The sequence below is a fragment of the Ranitomeya imitator genome, chromosome 4 (assembly GCF_032444005.1).
Source record: "Ranitomeya imitator isolate aRanImi1 chromosome 4, aRanImi1.pri, whole genome shotgun sequence".
Classification (NCBI taxonomy): domain Eukaryota; kingdom Metazoa; phylum Chordata; class Amphibia; order Anura; family Dendrobatidae; genus Ranitomeya; species Ranitomeya imitator.
In genome coordinates, this window is record NC_091285.1 from 456734045 (window position 1) to 456755482 (window position 21438).

The window sequence follows — 21438 nt, forward strand, 5'->3', positions numbered from 1 at the left end:
TCACTAAATCAATCAGTGGGAGATAAATATTGGCCTCTGGGCTTGTGTGCCACTCCTGACTCCTGTGTGTGCCATCTCTCACTCAGTGGGCCATAGAAAGCCTATTTCTTTTTTTGGTTGATTTGGTTTCTAAATTCTCCCTGAAAAAATCATTTTATTTTTTTTGGTTTCTAAATTCTTCCTGAAAAAATCATTTTATTTTATTTTGATTCTAAAGTCTCCCTGAAAAAAAAAAAAAAATCAGTGGGAGATTAATATTGCCCTTTCTGCTTGTGTGCCACTCCAGACCCCTGGGTGTGCCATCTCTCTCTCTCAGATAGTGGGCCATAGAAAGCCTATTTATTTTTTTGGTTGATTTGGGTTCTAAATTCTACCTGAAAAAATCACTAAATCAATCAGTGGGAGATAAATATTGGCCTCTGGGCTTGTGTGCCACTCCTGACTCCTGTGTGTGCCATCTCTCACTCAGTGGGCCATAGAAAGCCTATTTTTTTTTGGCTTATTTGGGTTCTAAATTCTACCTGAAAAAATCAATAAATCAATCAGTGGGAGATAAATATTGGCCTCTGGGCTTGTGTGCCACTCCTGACTCCTGTGTGTGCCATCTCTCACTCAGTGGGCCATAGAAAGCCTATTTTGTTTTTTTATTTGGTTTCTAAATTCTCCCTGAAAAAATCATTTTATTTTATTTGGTTTCTAAATTCTTCCCGAAAAAAATCATTTTATTTTATTTTGTTTCTAAATTCTCCCTGAAAAAAAAAAAAAATCAGTGGGAGATTAATATTGCCCTTTCTGCTTGTGTGCCAGTCTTGACTCCTGGGTGTGCCATCTCTCTCTCTCAAATAGTGGGCCATAGAAAGCCTATTTATTTTTTTGGTTGATTTGGGTTGTAAATTCTACCTGAAAAAATCAATAAATCAATCAGTGGGAGATAAATATTGGCCTCTGGGCTTGTGTGCCACTCCTGACTCCTGTGTGTGCCATCTCTCACTCAGTGAGCCATAGAAAGCCTATTTTTTTTTGTTTGGTTTCTAAATTCTCCCTGAAAAAATCATTTTATTTTATTTGGTTTCTAAATTCTTCCTGAAAAAATCATTTTATTTTATTTTGTTTCTAAAGTCTCCCTGAAAAAAAAAAATCAGTGGGAGATTAATATTGCCCTTTCTGCTTGTGTGCCAGTCTTGACTCCTGGGTGTGCCATCTCTCTCAGATAGTGGGCCATAGAAAGCCTTTTTATTTTTTTGGTTGATTTGGGTTCTAAATTCTACCTGAAAAAATCACTAAATCAATCAGTGGGAGATAAATATTGGCCTCTGGGCTTGTGTGCCACTCCTGACTCCTGTGTGCGCCATCTCTCACTCAGTGGGCCATATAAAGCCTATTTATTTTTTTGGTTGATTTGGGTTCTAAATTCTACCTGAAAAAATCACTAAATCAATCAGTGGGAGATAAATATTGGCCTCTGGGCTTGTGTGCCACTCCTGACTCCTGTGTGCGCCATCTCTCACTCAGTGGGCCATAGAAAGCCTATTTATTTTTTTGGTTGATTTGGGTTCTAAATTCTACCTGAAAAAATCACTAAATCAATCAGTGGGAGATAAATATTGGCCTCTGGGCTTGTGTGCCACTCCTGACTCCTGTGTGTGCCATCTCTCACTCAGTGGGCCATAGAGAGCCTATTTATTTTTTTGGTTGATTTGGGTTCTAAATTCTACCTGAAAAAATCACTAAATCAATCAGTGGGAGATAAATATTGGCCTCTGGGCTTGTGTGCCACTCCTGACTCCTGTGTGCGCCATCTCTCACTCAGTGGGCCATAGAAAGCCTATTTATTTTTTTGGTTGATTTGGGTTCTAAATTCTACCTGAAAAAATCACTAAATCAATCAGTGGGAGATAAATATTGGCCTCTGGGCTTGTGTGCCACTCCTGACTCCTGTGTGTGCCATCTCTCACTCAGTGGGCCATAGAAAGCCTATTTATTTTTTTGGTTGATTTGGGTTCTAAATTCTACCTGAAAAAATCACTAAATCAATCAGTGGGAGATAAATATTGGCCTCTGGGCTTGTGTGCCACTCCTGACTCCTGTGTGCGCCATCTCTCACTCAGTGGGCCATAGAAAGCCTATTTATTTTTTTGGTTGATTTGGGTTCTAAATTCTACCTGAAAAAATCACTAAATCAATCAGTGGGAGATAAATATTGGCCTCTGGGCTTGTGTGCCACTCCTGACTCCTGTGTGTGCCATCTCTCACTCAGTGGGCCATAGAGAGCCTATTTATTTTTTTGGTTGATTTGGGTTCTAAATTCTACCTGAAAAAATCACTAAATCAATCAGTGGGAGATAAATATTGGCCTCTGGGCTTGTGTGCCACTCCTGACTCCTGTGTGCGCCATCTCTCACTCAGTGGGCCATAGAAAGCCTATTTATTTTTTTGGTTGATTTGGGTTCTAAATTCTACCTGAAAAAATCACTAAATCAATCAGTGGGAGATAAATATTGGCCTCTGGGCTTGTGTGCCACTCCTGACTCCTGTGTGTGCCATCTCTCACTCAGTGGGCCATAGAAAGCCTATTTCTTTTTTTGGTTGATTTGGGTTCTAAATTCTACCTGAAAAAATCACTAAATCAATCAGTGGGAGATAAATATTGGCCTCTGGGCTTGTGTGCCACTCCTGACTCCTGTGTGTGCCATCTCTCACTCAGTGGGCCATAGAAAGCCTATTTATTTTTTTGGTTGATTTGGGTTCTAAATTTTACCTGAAAAAAATCACTAAATCAATCAGTGGACGATAAATATTGGCCTCTGGGCTTGTGTGCCACTCCTGACTCCTGTGTGTGCCATCTCTCACTCAGTGGGCCATAGAAAGCCTATTTATTTTTTTGGTTGATTTGGGTTCTAAATTGTACCTGAAAAAATCACTAAATCAATCAGTGGGAGATAAACATTGGCCTCTGGGCTTGTGTGCCACTCCTGACTCCTGTATGTGCCATCTCTCACTCAGTGGGCCATAGAAAGCCTATTTATTTTTTTGGTTGATTTGGGTTCTAAATTCTACCTGAAAAAATCACTAAATCAATCAGTGGGAGATAAATATTGGCCTCTGGGCTTGTGTGCCACTCCTGACTCCTGTGTGTGCCATCTCTCACTCAGTGGGCCATAGAAAGCCTATTTTTTTTTGTTTGGTTTCTAAATTCTCCCTGAAAAAATCATTTTATTTTATTTGGTTTCTAAATTCTTCCTGAAAAAATCATTTTATTTTATTTTGTTTCTAAAGTCTCCCTGAAAAAAAAAAATCAGTGGGAGATTAATATTGCCCTTTCTGCTTGTGTGCCAGTCTTGACTCCTGGGTGTGCCATCTCTCTCAGATAGTGGGCCATAGAAAGCCTTTTTATTTTTTTGGTTGATTTGGGTTCTAAATTCTACCTGAAAAAATCACTAAATCTATCAGTGGGAGATAAATATTGGCCTCTGGGCTTGTGTGCCACTCCTGACTCCTGTGTGTGCCATCTCTCACTCAGTGGGCCATAGAAAGCCTATTTATTTTTTTGGTTGATTTGGGTTCTAAATTCTACCTGAAAAAATCACTAAATCAATCAGTGGGAGATAAATATTGGCCTCTGGGCTTGTGTGCCACTCCTGACTCCTGTGTGCGCCATCTCTCACTCAGTGGGCCATAGAAAGCCTATTTATTTTTTTGGTTGATTTGGGTTCTAAATTCTACCTGAAAAAATCACTAAATCAATCAGTGGGAGATAAATATTGGCCTCTGGGCTTGTGTGCCACTCCTGACTCCTGTGTGTGCCATCTCTCACTCAGTGGGCCATAGAGAGCCTATTTATTTTTTTGGTTGATTTGGGTTCTAAATTCTACCTGAAAAAATCACTAAATCAATCAGTGGGAGATAAATATTGGCCTCTGGGCTTGTGTGCCACTCCTGACTCCTGTGTGCGCCATCTCTCACTCAGTGGGCCATAGAAAGCCTATTTATTTTTTTGGTTGATTTGGGTTCTAAATTCTACCTGAAAAAATCACTAAATCAATCAGTGGGAGATAAATATTGGCCTCTGGGCTTGTGTGCCACTCCTGACTCCTGTGTGTGCCATCTCTCACTCAGTGGGCCATAGAAAGCCTATTTCTTTTTTTGGTTGATTTGGGTTCTAAATTCTACCTGAAAAAATCACTAAATCAATCAGTGGGAGATAAATATTGGCCTCTGGGCTTGTGTGCCACTCCTGACTCCTGTGTGCGCCATCTCTCACTCAGTGGGCCATAGAAAGCCTATTTATTTTTTTGGTTGATTTGGGTTCTAAATTCTACCTGAAAAAAATCACTAAATCAATCAGTGGGAGATAAATATTGGCCTCTGGGCTTGTGTGCCACTCCTGACTCCTGTGTGTGCCATCTCTCACTCAGTGGGCCATAGAGAGCCTATTTATTTTTTTGGTTGATTTGGGTTCTAAATTCTACCTGAAAAAATCACTAAATCAATCAGTGGGAGATAAATATTGGCCTCTGGGCTTGTGTGCCACTCCTGACTCCTGTGTGCGCCATCTCTCACTCAGTGGGCCATAGAAAGCCTATTTATTTTTTTGGTTGATTTGGGTTCTAAATTCTACCTGAAAAAATCACTAAATCAATCAGTGGGAGATAAATATTGGCCTCTGGGCTTGTGTGCCACTCCTGACTCCTGTGTGTGCCATCTCTCACTCAGTGGGCCATAGAAAGCCTATTTATTTTTTTGGTTGATTTGGGTTCTAAATTCTACCTGAAAAAATCACTAAATCAATCAGTGGGAGATAAATATTGGCCTCTGGGCTTGTGTGCCACTCCTGACTCCTGTGTGCGCCATCTCTCACTCAGTGGGCCATAGAAAGCCTATTTATTTTTTTGGTTGATTTGGGTTCTAAATTCTACCTGAAAAAATCACTAAATCAATCAGTGGGAGATAAATATTGGCCTCTGGGCTTGTGTGCCACTCCTGACTCCTGTGTGTGCCATCTCTCACTCAGTGGGCCATAGAAAGCCTATTTCTTTTTTTGGTTGATTTGGTTTCTAAATTCTCCCTGAAAAAATCATTTTATTTTTTTTGGTTTCTAAATTCTTCCTGAAAAAATCATTTTATTTTATTTTGTTTCTAAAGTCTCCCTGAAAAAAAAAAAAAATCAGTGGGAGATTAATATTGCCCTTTCTGCTTGTGTGCCAGTCTTGACTCCTGGGTGTGCCATCTCTCTCAGATAGTGGGCCATAGAAAGCCTTTTTATTTTTTTGGTTGATTTGGGTTCTAAATTCTACCTGAAAAAATCACTAAATCAATCAGTGGGAGATAAATATTGGCCTCTGGGCTTGTGTGCCACTCCTGACTCCTGTGTGTGCCATCTCTCACTCAGTGGGCCATAGAAAGCCTATTTATTTTTTTGGTTGATTTGGGTTCTAAATTCTACCTGAAAAAATCACTAAATCAATCAGTGGGAGATAAATATTGGCCTCTGGGCTTGTGTGCCACTCCTGACTCCTGTGTGCGCCATCTCTCACTCAGTGGGCCATAGAAAGCCTATTTATTTTTTTGGTTGATTTGGGTTCTAAATTCTACCTGAAAAAATCACTAAATCAATCAGTGGGAGATAAATATTGGCCTCTGGGCTTGTGTGCCACTCCTGACTCCTGTGTGTGCCATCTCTCACTCAGTGGGCCATAGAGAGCCTATTTATTTTTTTGGTTGATTTGGGTTCTAAATTCTACCTGAAATAATCACTAAATCAATCAGTGGGAGATAAATATTGGCCTCTGGGCTTGTGTGCCACTCCTGACTCCTGTGTGCGCCATCTCTCACTCAGTGGGCCATAGAAAGCCTATTTATTTTTTTGGTTGATTTGGGTTCTAAATTCTACCTGAAAAAATCACTAAATCAATCAGTGGGAGATAAATATTGGCCTCTGGGCTTGTGTGCCACTCCTGACTCCTGTGTGTGCCATCTCTCACTCAGTGGGCCATAGAAAGCCTATTTATTTTTTTGGTTGATTTGGGTTCTAAATTCTACCTGAAAAAATCACTAAATCAATCAGTGGGAGATAAATATTGGCCTCTGGGCTTGTGTGCCACTCCTGACTCCTGTGTGCGCCATCTCTCACTCAGTGGGCCATAGAAAGCCTATTTATTTTTTTGGTTGATTTGGGTTCTAAATTCTACCTGAAAAAATCACTAAATCAATCAGTGGGAGATAAATATTGGCCTCTGGGCTTGTGTGCCACTCCTGACTCCTGTGTGTGCCATCTCTCACTCAGTGGGCCATAGAAAGCCTATTTCTTTTTTTGGTTGATTTGGTTTCTAAATTCTCCCTGAAAAAATCATTTTATTTTTTTTGGTTTCTAAATTCTTCCTGAAAAAATCATTTTATTTTATTTTGTTTCTAAAGTCTCCCTGAAAAAAAAAAAAATCAGTGGGAGATTAATATTGCCCTTTCTGCTTGTGTGCCACTCCAGACCCCTGGGTGTGCCATCTCTCTCTCTCAGATAGTGGGCCATAGAAAGCCTATTTATTTTTTTGGTTGATTTGGGTTCTAAATTCTACCTGAAAAAATCACTAAATCAATCAGTGGGAGATAAATATTGGCCTCTGGGCTTGTGTGCCACTCCTGACTCCTGTGTGTGCCATCTCTCACTCAGTGGGCCATAGAAAGCCTATTTTTTTTGGCTTATTTGGGTTCTAAATTCTACCTGAAAAAATCAATAAATCAATCAGTGGGAGATAAATATTGGCCTCTGGGCTTGTGTGCCACTCCTGACTCCTGTGTGTGCCATCTCTCACTCAGTGGGCCATAGAAAGCCTATTTTGTTTTTTTATTTGGTTTCTAAATTCTCCCTGAAAAAATCATTTTATTTTATTTGGTTTCTAAATTCTTCCAGAAAAAAATCATTTTATTTTATTTTGTTTCTAAATTCTCCCTGAAAAAAAAAAAATCAGTGGGAGATTAATATTGCCCTTTCTGCTTGTGTGCCAGTCTTGACTCCTGGGTGTGCCATCTCTCTCTCTCAAATAGTGGGCCATAGAAAGCCTATTTATTTTTTTGGTTGATTTGGGTTGTAAATTCTACCTGAAAAAATCAATAAATCAATCAGTGGGAGATAAATATTGGCCTCTGGGCTTGTGTGCCACTCCTGACTCCTGTGTGTGCCATCTCTCACTCAGTGGGCCATAGAAAGCCTATTTTTTTTTGTTTGGTTTCTAAATTCTCCCTGAAAAAATCATTTTATTTTATTTGGTTTCTAAATTCTTCCTGAAAAAATCATTTTATTTTATTTTGTTTCTAAAGTCTCCCTGAAAAAAAAAATTCAGTGGGAGATTAATATTGCCCTTTCTGCTTGTGTGCCAGTCTTGACTCCTGGGTGTGCCATCTCTCTCAGATAGTGGGCAATAGAAAGCCTATTTATTTTTTTGGTTGATTTGGGTTCTAAATTCTACCTGAAAAAATCACTAAATCAATCAGTGGGAGATAAATATTGGCCTCTGGGCTTGTGTGCCACTTCTGACTCCTGTGTGTGCCATCTCTCACTCAGTGGGCCATAGAAAGCCTATTTATTTTTTTGGTTGATTTGGGTTCTAAATTCTACCTGAAAAAATCACTAAATCAATCAGTGGGAGATAAATATTGGCCTCTGGGCTTGTGTGCCACTCCTGACTCCTGTGTGCGCCATCTCTCACTCAGTGGGCCATAGAAAGCCTATTTATTTTTTTGGTTGATTTGGGTTCTAAATTCTACCTGAAAAAATCACTAAATCAATCAGTGGGAGATAAATATTGGCCTCTGGGCTTGTGTGCCACTCCTGACTCCTGTGTGTGCCATCTCTCACTCAGTGGGCCATAGAGAGCCTATTTATTTTTTTGGTTGATTTGGGTTCTAAATTCTACCTGAAAAAATCACTAAATCAATCAGTGGGAGATAAATATTGGCCTCTGGGCTTGTGTGCCACTCCTGACTCCTGTGTGCGCCATCTCTCACTCAGTGGGCCATAGAAAGCCTATTTATTTTTTTGGTTGATTTGGGTTCTAAATTCTACCTGAAAAAATCACTAAATCAATCAGTGGGAGATAAATATTGGCCTCTGGGCTTGTGTGCCACTCCTGACTCCTGTGTGTGCCATCTCTCACTCAGTGGGCCATAGAAAGCCTATTTGTTTTTTTGGTTGATTTGGGTTCTAAATTCTACCTGAAAAAATCACTAAATCAATCAGTGGGAGATAAATATTGGCCTCTGGGCTTGTGTGCCACTCCTGACTCCTGTGTGCGCCATCTCTCACTCAGTGGGCCATAGAAAGCCTATTTATTTTTTTGGTTGATTTGGGTTCTAAATTCTACCTGAAAAAATCACTAAATCAATCAGTGGGAGATAAATATTGGCCTCTGGGCTTGTGTGCCACTCCTGACTCCTGTGTGCGCCATCTCTCACTCAGTGGGCCATAGAAAGCCTATTTATTTTTTTGGTTGATTTGGGTTCTAAATTCTACCTGAAAAAATCACTAAATCAATCAGTGGGAGATAAATATTGGCCTCTGGGCTTGTGTGCCACTCCTGACTCCTGTGTGTGCCATCTCTCACTCAGTGGGCCATAGAAAGCCTATTTCTTTTTTTGGTTGATTTGGGTTCTAAATTCTACCTGAAAAAATCACTAAATCAATCAGTGGGAGATAAATATTGGCCTCTGGGCTTGTGTGCCACTCCTGACTCCTGTGTGTGCCATCTCTCACTCAGTGGGCCATAGAAAGCCTATTTATTTTTTTGGTTGATTTGGGTTCTAAATTTTACCTGAAAAAAATCACTAAATCAATCAGTGGACGATAAATATTGGCCTCTGGGCTTGTGTGCCACTCCTGACTCCTGTGTGTGCCATCTCTCACTCAGTGGGCCATAGAAAGCCTATTTATTTTTTTGGTTGATTTGGGTTCTAAATTGTACCTGAAATAATCACTAAATCAATCAGTGGGAGATAAATATTGGCCTCTGGGCTTGTGTGCCACTCCTGACTCCTGTATGTGCCATCTCTCACTCAGTGGGCCATAGAAAGCCTATTTATTTTTTTGGTTGATTTGGGTTCTAAATTCTACCTGAAAAAATCACTAAATCAATCAGTGGGAGATAAATATTGGCCTCTGGGCTTGTGTGCCACTCCTGACTCCTGTGTGTGCCATCTCTCACTCAGTGGGCCATAGAAAGCCTATTTATTTTTTTGGTTGATTTGGGTTCTAAATTCTACCAGAAAAAATCACTAAATCAATCAGTGGGAGATAAATATTGGCCTCTGGGCTTGTGTGCCACTCCTGACTCCTGTGTGTGCCATCTCTCACTCAGTGGGCCATAGAAAGCCTATTTATTTTTTTGGTTGATTTGGGTTCTAAATTCTACCAGAAAAAATCACTAAATCAATCAGTGGGAGATAAATATTGGCCTCTGGGCTTGTGTGCCACTCCTGACTCCTGTGTGCGCCATCTCTCACTCAGTGGGCCATAGAAAGCCTATTTTTTTTATTTGGTTTCTAAATTCTCCCTGAAAAAATCATTTTATTTTATTTGGTTTCTAAATTGTTCCTGAAAAAATCATTTTATTTTATTTTGTTTCTAAAGTCTCCCTGAAAAAAAAAATCAGTGGGAGATTAATATTGCCCTTTCTGCTTGTGTGTCACTCCTGACTCCTGGGTGTGCCATCTCTCACTCAGTGGGCCATAGAAAGCCTATTTATTTTTTGGGTTTATTTGGGTTGTAAATTCTACCTGAAAAAATCAATAAATCAATCAGTGGGAGATAAATATTGGCCTCTGGGCTTGTGTGCCACTCCTGACTCCTGTGTGTGCCATCTCTCACTCAGTGGGCCATAGAAAGCCTATTTATTTTTTTGGTTGATTTGGGTTCTAAATTCTACCTGAAAAAATTAATAAATCAATCAGTGGGAGATAAATATTGGCCTCTGGGCTTGTGTGCCACTCCTGACTCCTGTGTGTGCCATCTCTCACTCAGTGGGCCATAGAAAGCTTATTTTTTTTTGTTTGGTTTCTAAATTCTCCCTGAAAAAATCATTTTATTTTATTTGGTTTCTAAATTCTTCCTGAAAAAATCATTTTATTTTATTTTGTTTCTAAAGTCTCCCTGAAAAAAAAAAATCAGTGGGAGATTAATATTGCCCTTTCTGCTTGTGTGCCAGTCTTGACTCCTGGGTGTGCCATCTCTCTCAGATAGTGGGCCATAGAAAGCCTTTTTATTTTTTTGGTTGATTTGGGTTCTAAATTCTACCTGAAAAAATCACTAAATCAATCAGTGGGAGATAAATATTGGCCTCTGGGCTTGTGTGCCACTCCTGACTCCTGTGTGTGCCATCTCTCACTCAGTGGGCCATAGAAAGCCTATTTATTTTTTTGGTTGATTTGGGTTCTAAATTCTACCTGAAAAAATCACTAAATCAATCAGTGGGAGATAAATATTGGCCTCTGGGCTTGTGTGCCACTCCTGACTCCTGTGTGCGCCATCTCTCACTCAGTGGGCCATAGAAAGCCTATTTATTTTTTTGGTTGATTTGGGTTCTAAATTCTACCTGAAAAAATCACTAAATCAATCAGTGGGAGATAAATATTGGCCTCTGGGCTTGTGTGCCACTCCTGACTCCTGTGTGTGCCATCTCTCACTCAGTGGGCCATAGAGAGCCTATTTATTTTTTTGGTTGATTTGGCTTCTAAATTCTACCTGAAAAAATCACTAAATCAATCAGTGGGAGATAAATATTGGCCTCTGGGCTTGTGTGCCACTCCTGACTCCTGTGTGCGCCATCTCTCACTCTGTGGGCCATAGAAAGCCTATTTATTTTTTTGGTTGATTTGGGTTCTAAATTCTACCTGAAAAAATCACTAAATCAATCAGTGGGAGATAAATATTGGCCTCTGGGCTTGTGTGCCACTCCTGACTCCTGTGTGTGCCATCTCTCACTCAGTGGGCCATAGAAAGCCTATTTATTTTTTTGGTTGATTTGGGTTCTAAATTCTACCTGAAAAAATCACTAAATCAATCAGTGGGAAATAAATATTGGCCTCTGGGCTTGTGTGCCACTCCTGACTCCTGTGTGTGCCATCTCTCACTCAGTGGGCCATAGAAAGCCTATTTATTTTTTTGGTTGATTTGGGTTCTAAATTTTACCTGAAAAAAATCACTAAATCAATCAGTGGACGATAAATATTGGCCTCTGGGCTTGTGTGCCACTCCTGACTCCTGTGTGTGCCATCTCTCACTCAGTGGGCCATAGAAAGCCTACTTATTTTTTTGGTTGATTTGGGTTCTAAATTGTACCTGAAAAAATCACTAAATCAATCAGTGGGAGATAAATATTGGCCTCTGGGCTTGTGTGCCACTCCTGACTCCTGTATGTGCCATCTCTCACTCAGTGGGCCATAGAAAGCCTATTTATTTTTTTGGTTGATTTGGGTTCTAAATTCTACCTGAAAAAATCACTAAATCAATCAGTGGGAGATAAATATTGGCCTCTGGGCTTGTGTGCCACTCCTGACTCCTGTGTGTGCCATCTCTCACTCAGTGGGCCATAGAAAGCCTATTTATTTTTTTGGTTGATTTGGGTTCTAAATTCTACCAGAAAAAATCACTAAATCAATCAGTGGGAGATAAATATTGGCCTCTGGGCTTGTGTGCCACTCCTGACTCCTGTGTGTGCCATCTCTCACTCAGTGGGCCATAGAAAGCCTATTTATTTTTTTGGTTGATTTGGGTTCTAAATTCTACCTGAAAAAATCAATAAATCAATCAGTGGGAGATAAATATTGGCCTCTGGGCTTGTGTGCCACTCCTGACTCCTGTGTGCGCCATCTCTCACTCAGTGGGCCATAGAAAGCCTATTTTTTTTTATTTGGTTTCTAAATTCTCCCTGAAAAAATCATTTTATTTTATTTGGTTTCTAAATTGTTCCTGAAAAAATCATTTTATTTTATTTTGTTTCTAAAGTCTCCCTGAAAAAAAAAATCAGTGGGAGATTAATATTGCCCTTTCTGCTTGTGTGTCACTCCTGACTCCTGGGTGTGCCATCTCTCTCTCTCAGATAGTGGGCCATAGAAAGCCTATTTATTTTTTTGGTTGATTTGGGTTCTAAATTCTACCTGAAAAAAATCACTAAATCAATCAGTGGGAGATAAATATTGGCCTCTGGGCTTGTGTGCCACTCCTGACTCCTGTGTGTGCCATCTCTCACTCAGTGGGCCATAGAAAGCCTATTTATTTTTTGGGTTTATTTGGGTTGTAAATTCTACCTGAAAAAATCAATAAATCAATCAGTGGGAGATAAATATTGGCCTCTGGGCTTGTGTGCCACTCCTGACTCCTGTGTGTGCCATCTCTTACTCAGTGGGCCATAGAAAGCCTATTTTGTTTTTTTATTTGGTTTCTAAATTCTCCCTGAAAAAATCATTTTATTTTATTTGGTTTCTAAATTCTTCCCGAAAAAAATCATTTTATTTTATTTTGTTTCTAAAGTCTCCCTGAAAAAAAAAAAAAATCAGTGGGAGATTAATATTGCCCTTTCTGCTTGTGTGCCAGTCTTGACTCCTGGGTGAGCCATCTCTCTCTCTCAAATAGTGGGCCATAGAAAGCCTATTTATTTTTTTGGTTGATTTGGGTTGTAAATTCTACCTGAAAAAATCAATAAATCAATCAGTGGGAGATAAATATTGGCCTCTGGGCTTGTGTGCCACTCCTGACTCCTGTGTGTGCCATCTCTCACTCAGTGGGCCATAGAAAGCCTATTTATTTTTTTGATTGATTTGGGTTCTAAATTCTACCTGAAAAAAATCACTAAATCAATCAGTGGACGATAAATATTGGCCTCTGGGCTTGTGTGCCACTCCTGACTCCTGTGTGTGCCATCTCTCACTCAGTGGGCCATAGAAAGCCTATTTTGTTTTTTTATTTGGTTTCTAAATTCTCCCTGAAAAAATCATTTTATTTTATTTGGTTTCTAAATTCTTCCCGAAAAAAATCATTTTATTTTATTTTGTTTCTAAATTCTCCCTGAAAAAAAAAATCAGTGGGAGATTAATATTGCCCTTTCTGCTTGTGTGCCAGTCTTGACTCCTGGGTGTGCCATCTCTCTCTCTCAAATAGTGGGCCATAGAAAGCCTATTTATTTTTTTGGTTGATTTGGGTTGTAAATTCTACCTGAAAAAATCAATAAATCAATCAGTGGGAGATAAATATTGGCCTCTGGGCTTGTGTGCCACTCCTGACTCCTGTGTGTGCCATCTCTCACTCAGTGGGCCATAGAAAGCCTATTTTTTTTTGTTTGGTTTCTAAATTCTCCCTGAAAAAATCATTTTATTTTATTTGGTTTGTAAATTCTTCCTGAAAAAATCATTTTATTTTATTTTGTTTCTAAAGTCTCCCTGAAAAAAAAAATCAGTGGGAGATTAATATTGCCCTTTCTGCTTGTGTGCCAGTCTTGACTCCTGGGTGTGCCATCTCTCTCAGATAGTGGGCCATAGAAAGCCTTTTTATTTTTTTGGTTGATTTGGGTTCTAAATTCTACCTGAAAAAATCACTAAATCAATCAGTGGGAGATAAATATTGGCCTCTGGGCTTGTGTGCCACTCCTGACTCCTGTGTGTGCCATCTCTCACTCAGTGGGCCATAGAAAGCCTATTTATTTTTTTGGTTGATTTGGGTTCTAAATTCTACCTGAAAAAATCACTAAATCAATCAGTGGGAGATAAATATTGGCCTCTGGGCTTGTGTGCCACTCCTGACTCCTGTGTGCGCCATCTCTCACTCAGTGGGCCATAGAAAGCCTATTTATTTTTTTGGTTGATTTGGGTTCTAAATTCTACCTGAAAAAATCACTAAATCAATCAGTGGGAGATAAATATTGGCCTCTGGGCTTGTGTGCCACTCCTGACTCCTGTGTGTGCCATCTCTCACTCAGTGGGCCATAGAGAGCCTATTTATTTTTTTGGTTGAATTGGGTTGTAAATTCTACCTGAAAAAATCACTAAATCAATCAGTGGGAGATAAATATTGGCCTCTGGGCTTGTGTGCCACTCCTGACTCCTGTGTGCGCCATCTCTCACTCAGTGGGCCATAGAAAGCCTATTTATTTTTTTGGTTGATTTGGGTTCTAAATTCTACCTGAAAAAATCACTAAATCAATCAGTGGGAGATAAATATTGGCCTCTGGGCTTGTGTGCCACTCCTGACTCCTGTGTGTGCCATCTCTCACTCAGTGGGCCATAGAAAGCCTGTTTATTTTTTTGGTTGATTTGGGTTCTAAATTCTACCTGAAAAAATCACTAAATCAATCAATGGGAGATAAATATTGGCCTCTGGGCTTGTGTGCCACTCCTGACTCCTGTGTGTGCCATCTCTCACTCAGTGGGCCATAGAAAGCCTATTTATTTTTTTGGTTGATTTGGGTTCTAAATTTTACCTGAAAAAAAACCACTAAATCAATCAGTGGACGATAAATATTGGCCTCTGGGCTTGTGTGCCACTCCTGACTCCTGTGTGTGCCATCTCTCACTCAGTGGGCCATAGAAAGCCTATTTATTTTTTTGGTTGATTTGGGTTCTAAATTGTACCTGAAAAAATCACTAAATCAATCAGTGGGAGATAAATATTGGCCTCTGGGCTTGTGTGCAACTCCTGACTCCTGTATGTGCCATCTCTCACTCAGTGGGCCATAGAAAGCCTATTTATTTTTTTGGTTGATTTGGGTTCTAAATTCTACCTGAAAAAATCACTAAATCAATCAGTGGGAGAAAAATATTGGCCTCTGGGCTTGTGTGCCACTCCTGACTCCTGTGTGTGCCATCTCTCACTCAGTGGGCCATAGAAAGCCTATTTATTTTTTGGGTTTATTTGGGTTGTAAATTCTACCTGAAAAAATCAATAAATCAATCAGTGGGAGATAAATATTGGCCTCTGGGCTTGTGTGCCACTCCTGACTCCTGTGTGTGCCATCTCTCACTCAGTGGGCCATAGAAAGCCTATTTTGTTTTTTTATTTGGTTTCTAAATTCTCCCTGAAAAAATCATTTTATTTTATTTGGTTTCTAAATTCTTCCCGAAAAAAATCATTTTATTTTATTTTGTTTCTAAAGTCTCCCTGAAAAAAAAAAAAAAATCAGTGGGAGATTAATATTGCCCTTTCTGCTTGTGTGCCAGTCTTGACTCCTGGGTGAGCCATCTCTCTCTCTCAAATAGTGGGCCATAGAAAGCCTATTTATTTTTTTGGTTGATTTGGGTTGTAAATTCTACCTGAAAAAATCAATAAATCAATCAGTGGGAGATAAATATTGGCCTCTGGGCTTGTGTGCCACTCCTGACTCCTGTGTGTGCCATCTCTCACTCAGTGGGCCATAGAAAGCCTATTTATTTTTTTGGTTGATTTGGGTTCTAAATTCTACCTGAAAAAAATCACTAAATCAATCAGTGGACGATAAATATTGGCCTCTGGGCTTGTGTGCCACTCCTGACTCCTCTGTGTGCCATCTCTCACTCAGTGGGCCATAGAAAGCCTATTTATTTTTTTGGTTGATTTGGGTTCTAAATTCTACCTGAAAAAATCACTAAATCAATCAGTGGGAGATAAATATTGGCCTCTGGGCTTGTGTGCCACTCCTGACTCCTGTGTGTGCCATCTCTCACTCAGTGTGTTAGGACTGGCGGAACGCACCAAGAGAGATGTAATGGATGCGTTCGCAGTCCGGGGTCCACCGTGCAGGTGAAACCTGCTGCTAGGACATGACAGACGATATGGCGGTACTCATAAGTATACACGCGTGGGTTAAACCTCACCCAGCGTGAAGAAAGCGATCCTGTTGCGTCACAGGATCGCGGTACCGCACATAGAGCGCGAGCAAGTGGTCAGCGAACTAGACCCCAACAGGGATAGTAGTCCGATTAGACCCTTGCTGGCACTACACCACAACTGGGTGTGAAAAGTATATACAATAGAGGCACCGAAGTGCAAACTGTGCCGTGCTGGCAGGCACCACTAAGTACCCAGACATGGGTCAGGAAGCGCACACAGGCGCGTGGCGCCGCACTGGCGGTCACAGCAGAGGACGCTGACACGTGTGTGACACGTTGAGTGTTAAGTCGGGCGCTAGATAGCAGCCATACACCATACGCGAACAATCATACAGTAGGGTAGGGGTATTTAAAGGACGACTTGCACTCACAACAAACACACGTATAAAGTTGTACACTAGCGCATGGCCGTGCGGTCATGCGCAGTTTATATAGCTGCAGGACAGGAAGCGGCCACAGAAACTTTGCCCTTCCAAGACCTGCCAAGAGGACCAATAGAATGCGCTGCAGAGTCTGAGCACATGACCCTCGATCTCCAACGGGAGATCTTGCCCTGGGCATGCTCAGTGTGCGCAGACAAGGACTTAGTCCCAGAGAAGTCCACTCGCTGCTGACCAGTATTGGCTTTAAAGGCAGAAGCTGGAGAAGCAGCAGTAACTCTTCTCACAGAGTCAGACTGAGCGAGACGCTGGGATCGACGTCCCTGCTGAGCAGGCTCCACTGCGGCTGGAGGAGAATGGGAGACCGCAGCGGAGACGGATCGAGATTCCCCCTGTGCAGCAGAGGAAACTCGACTCCTAACATTACCCCCCCTCCTAGGGCCCCCCCCTCCTTGGGCCTCACTACGTTCGAAGGCAGCAATGAGCTGTGGGGCCCGAATGTTTTCAGCAGGCTCCCATGACCTGTTCTCTGGACCATAACCCTTCCAATCCACCAGATAGAACTTTTTGCCGCGTACCACCTTACACCCCAAAATAGCGTTCACCTCGTAATCGTCCGTAGACGAACCCGATGTCCCGGCAGATGACTCGGAAAACCGGGACATGTATACGGGTTTCAAGAGGGACACATGAAAGGTGTCGGTGGTACCCAAGCGTGGAGGAAAAGCCAGGCGGTAGACCACAGGATTAACCTGTTCGAGAACCTTGAAGGGACCCAAGTAGCGAGGAGCAAACTTAGTGGACTCAACTCGCAGCCTGATGTTACGGGCGGAGAGCCACACCAAGTCGCCAGGGACAAAAGTCGGAGCAGGGCGCCGATGAACATCGGCGGAGGACCTCATTCTCTCCTTGGAGGCCCGAATGGCATCCTGCGTGCGATCCCAAATGTCCCGTGCCTCCACAGCCCAGTCTGCCACCCTGGGATCAGCGGAAGACACAGGCATGGGCACTGGAACACGCGGATGCTGGCCGTGATTTAAGAGGAATGGAGTCTGACCGGTGGAGTCGGCTACGGCATTGTTAAGTGCAAACTCTGCCCACGGTAGCAAGGATGCCCAGTCATCCTGTCTGGCAGAAACAAAATGTCGCAGATATGTGACCAAGGTCTGGTTGGCCCTTTCTACCAACCCATTCATCTCGGGATGATATGCCGAAGAGAGATTTAACTCAATACTGAGTAAACGACATAGCTCCCTCCAGAATCGAGACGCAAACTGGGGACCCCGGTCACTAACAATTTTGTCTGGCATACCGTGTAAGCGAAAGATATGCTTGATAAACAAGACAGCCAACGCCCGTGCAGATGGTAGCCGTGGAAGAGGCACCAAATACACCATTTTGGAGAAATGGTCGGTGATCACCCAGATAATGGTGCAATTACGAGACTTGGGTAAGCCCACCACAAAGTCCATCCCGACCATCTCCCAGGGCCTGTCAGCCACGGGCAGAGGGTAAAGCAAACCAGCTGGCCGTTGCCGAGGAGTCTTGTTCCTGGCGCAAGAGACACATGCCCGAACGTACTCCGCGACATCACGAGCCATATGCGGCCACCAGTATGTCCTCGCCAGTAACTCAGATGTCCTTTTAGTACCAAAATGTCCACCCACCCTGGACGAGTGCGCCCAAGAGAGAACCTCCGGCCACAAACTAGATGGAACAAAAGTCTTGCCCGGGGGCACAGACTCCAGCGAAACCGGGGCCACGGTTCTCAAACTCTCGGTGGGGACAATAAGCCGAGGCTCCTCCTCCTCCTCCGCAGATGACACAACGGAGCGAGAGAGAGCATCGGCCCGAATGTTCTTCTCCCCAGAAAGAAAATGGAGGGTGAAATAAAACCGGGAGAAGAACAAGGACCATCTGGCCTGGCGAGAATTCAACCGCTGAGCTGTCTGCAGATACACCAAATTTTTGTGATCTGTGAAGACTTGGAAGGGAAAACGTGCTCCCTCCAAGAGATGTCTCCACTCCGAGAAAGCCAACTTCATGGCTAGCAACTCCCTGTCCCCGATGGAATAATTCCTCTCTGCTGGTGCGAAGGTCTTGGAGAAAAAGAAGCAAGGATGCTTCCGACCTTGAGCATCCTTTTGGAAGAGGACTGCTCCAGCACCAACAGAAGAGGCATCCACCTCCATGATAAATGGCTTATCAACATCGGGGCGATGAAGTATGGGAGCGCTAGCGAAGTGTGACTTTATAGAGATAAAGGCCATGGAGACCTCCTCAGACCACAATTTAGGATTTGCCCCCTTCTTGGTGAGGGCAACCAAGGGAGCTACCAAAGTTGAGAAATGCGGGATGAACTGGCGATAATAATTAATGAACCCCATAAAGCGCTGCACCGCTTTAAGAGAATGAGGTTCCTGCCAGTCCATCACAGCCTGTAGTTTGGCAGGATCCATAGCCAATCCCTGGGCTGAGATGATGTAGCCTAGGAAAGGTAAGGACTCCTGCTCAAACATGCACTTCTCCAACTTGGCATAGAGGGAGTTTGCCCGTAGGAGGTCGAAGACTTTGCAAACATCTCTCCGGTGGGAGTCAATATCTGGAGAGTAGATGAGAATATCATCCAGATAGACTACGACCGAGGTGGAAAGCATATCCTGGAAGATATCGTTCACAAAGTCTTGGAAAACGGCTGGGGCATTACAGAGCCCAAAGGGCATCACCAGATATTCATAGTGCCCATCCCTGGTGTTAAAAGCCGTCTTCCATTCGTCCCCCTCATGGATGCGAATCAGGTTGTAAGCACCCCGCAGATCTAATTTAGTAAATACCCTTGCTCCCCGAAGCCTATCAAACAGTTCAGATATCAAAGGCAAAGGGTATTTATTCTTAACGGTGATGGCGTTAAGACCCCTGTAGTCTATGCATGGACGCAATTCCCCACTCTTCTTCTGCACGAAGAAGAATCCTGCCCCAGCAGGTGACACTGACTTCCTGATGAACCCTCTTGCCAGATTTTCCTGTATGTACTGTGACATTGCCTCCGTCTCCGGGAGAGATAGCGGATAGACTCGACCCCGGGGAGGCTCAGCACCAGGCAAGAGGTCAATAGGACAGTCATAGGGGCGATGGGGCGGAAGGGTCTCCGCCGCCTTTTTGGAGAATACGTCTGCATATGACCAATACTGCTTGGGGAGAGAGGATAGATCTGCGGATACCTCAGTAGTAGCAACCTGAACGCACTCCCTCTGACACCTACCCCCACAAGATTCACCCCAACCCAGAATTCTGCCTGAGGACCACTCGATATGAGGAGAGTGGTACCGTAGCCAAGGTATTCCCAACAGGATCTCATCAATTCCTTCCGGAATGACGAGCAGAGAAATTATCTCCTGATGAGATGGCGACATGGACAGAGTAAAAGGGATGGTCTGGTGTGTTATCTGTGAGGGCAATGTCGACCCATTCACCACTCGCACCGTTACTGGTTGAGCAAGCATAACCAAGGGTATTGCGTGACGTTGGGCGAAGGCAGAAGACATAAAGTTGCCCTCCGCCCCAGAATCCACGCAGAGCTCTACCGAGTGGGAAAATGAGCCAATAGTAATTGTCCCCTTAAAGGACAACTTAGAGGCAAACGTCGCCGTGTCTAGTGTACCTCCACCAACTACCACTAGACGCTGACGTTTCCTCGACCGCTGAGGACATCTGGTGGCTAGATGTCCTGACTGCTGGCTAACATGACAGACCCTGAGTGCACAAGCGGTCCGGGACTTAGATCCTGCTTGTGACACCTCCCTGGCCTCATGTGACTCAGGAACCAGGACTGGAAATTCAAGAGGTTTGGCAAAAGTAGGAGCCAGCCGAAACCTCTGCCTACACTGGGCTCGCTCTAACCTCCGCTCGTTAAAACGGAGGTCAATTCGAGTGGAGACAGTTATTAACTCCTCCAGTGTGGCAGGAATCTCCCTAGTGGCCAGAGCGTCCTTTACGTGGTCAGCCAAGCCCCTCCAAAATATGGGGATAAGAGCTTTATCCGACCAATCCAGCTCAGATGCTAAGGTGCGGAATTGGACGGCAAAATGACTGACCAAGGACTCACCCTGAGTTAATGCCAGCAATTGGAGCGCAGTATCATGGGTGACTTGAGGTCCTAAAAAGACCTGTTTCAAAGCGCTCAGAAACAGTGGAGCACTCTGCACCACATGATCGCCACGCTCCCACAGCGGCGTAGCCCATTCCAACGCCCTGTCCGACAATAGAGACAAAATAAATCCCACCTTAGCCCGCTCTGTGGGAAAACGTGTAGCCAGGAGCTCGAGATGAATAGAGCACTGACTCACAAATCCCCTACAAAACTTGCTATCACCAGAAAATTTTTCTGGCAGCGGGAGGTGAGATAATGTCGGAACAGGGGTGGCAATGGACATAGTAGCTGCAGCCACGCTGGCAGCCTGTACAGCTACTGCAGTAACATTCACAGCTGAGGTCGCGCTCTCGAGAGCCGCCAACCTACCCTCCAGCTGCTGGATATGCCGCAGAGATTGCTGTATGTCTGTCATCACTAGCCAGACCCTGGCGCTAGTGTAATGTTAGGACTGGCGGAACGCACCAAGAGAGATGTAATGGATGCGTTCGCAGTCCGGGGTCCACCGTGCAGGTGAAACCTGCTGCTAGGACATGACAGACGATATGGCGGTACTCATAAGTATACACGCGTGGGTTAAACCTCACCCAGCGTGAAGAAAGCGATCCTGTTGCGTCACAGGATCGCGGTACCGCACATAGAGCGCGAGCAAGTGGTCAGCGAACTAGACCCCAACAGGGATAGTAGTCCGATTAGACCCTTGCTGGCACAACACCGCAACTGGGTGTGAAAAGTATATACAATAGAGGCACCGAAGTGCAAACTGTGCCGTGCTGGCAGGCACCACTAAGTACCCAGACATGGGTCAGGAAGCGCACACAGGCGCGTGGCGCCGCACTGGCGGTCACAGCAGAGGACGCTGACACGTGTGTGACACGTTGAGTGTTAAGTCGGGCGCTAGATAGCAGCCATACACCATACGCGAACAATCATACAGTAGGGTAGGGGTATTTAAAGGACGACTTGCACTCACAACAAACACACGTATAAAGTTGTACACTAGCGCATGGCCGTGCGGTCATGCGCAGTTTATATAGCTGCAGGACAGGAAGCGGCCACAGAAACTTT